The following is a 1,198-nucleotide window of genomic DNA, read 5'->3' as shown; positions in this document are numbered from 1 at the left end:
CCTGGAAGTGTCCAAGGCCAGCCTGGAGCAACCTGGGCTAGTGGAAGGTGTCCCTGCCCATGGCAGGGGGTGAAGCTGGGTGATCTTCAAATTCCCTTCCAACCCAAACCATTACATGATTCTCTGATTCTGTTTTACCAAACTTTGGGGGTTTTTTGCCCCACAAGCCTTAAGGAGCTGCTCCAGACTCTGCCACAGTGCTTGGCGGAAAGAGGGGGAGAGGCAGCTGTGGGTCTCTGGTAATACCCGAGGGGTATTAAAAAATCTGTGTTTAAAACCTAAAAGCACTGAGAGCTGTGAAGACACTTGCACATAAATATGGTCTCCCTAAATCCTGCTTTTTCCTGAGCTGAGGGAATAAAAGAAATGCCCCATACACTGTAAGCAGTGTGGGTGTGGCCTGGGTCAAAGGGAATTCTTTTGGCCTGGTGGGATTTCACTCAGGTCGGTTCCTTCTCCAGCTGCAAGCTGCAGCTGGGCAGGTGTTTGGGGGATCAGGGCTGGTGGGGGGTTCAGGACAATGGGGGCGACAATGTTGGCTTTTGTGGTGGCTGAGCTGTGTCCCAGGGCCAGCTCCAGGACCTGGAGCTCTGGCAGACTTTGGGTTTTCACAGAAGAAACGACAGTGCCTTCTTTTGGAATGTGACTCTTTGTAGCACCCTTTGAGACCCTTGTCTTGTGGAGTGACATATTCTCCATGTATTTAGGAAGAAAATGGATTTTTAGGAAGAAATTGTCTCCATTGCAGGCTGAGCATGGGTGATTAAAAACCTCATCTGGCTGCAGCAAACGACCCATGAGCTTGTGGTTCCCTTTCCCTCCAGTCCTACAAAACTTCCCTCCTGGGCCATCCCACATCCCTGCCTGCTGTTGCCCTTGACAGCATCCCTTGTCTTTTCTTAGGTTTATCCCTGCCCTCCTTAAATTAGGTGCTGTTTTTGGACTGGGCTATTCCTGCTGGGTCTGTTTGTCCTCAGGTGATCCGGGCTCTGTTCCAGCCTCCACTTTACCTGGGCCCAGGTACCGTCCCTGGGGCGTTGTGGTGACACCCTGGTGTGGGATGTCACACCAGGCTCTGTCATAACCAGGGACAGCACCCAGGGAACGCCTGGAGCTGTGTTTAGGTTGGATCTCAGGGAAAGGTTCTTCCCCCAGAGGGTGGTTGGCACTGCCCAGGCTCCCCAGGGCAGTGGGCACA

This window comes from Lepidothrix coronata, unplaced genomic scaffold, assembly GCF_001604755.1.
Source record: "Lepidothrix coronata isolate B3197 unplaced genomic scaffold, Lepidothrix_coronata-1.0 Scaffold147, whole genome shotgun sequence".
Lineage (NCBI taxonomy): Eukaryota > Metazoa > Chordata > Aves > Passeriformes > Pipridae > Lepidothrix > Lepidothrix coronata.
The sequence above is the reverse complement of the archived record's forward strand: the minus strand, read 5'-3'. Positions refer to the sequence as shown.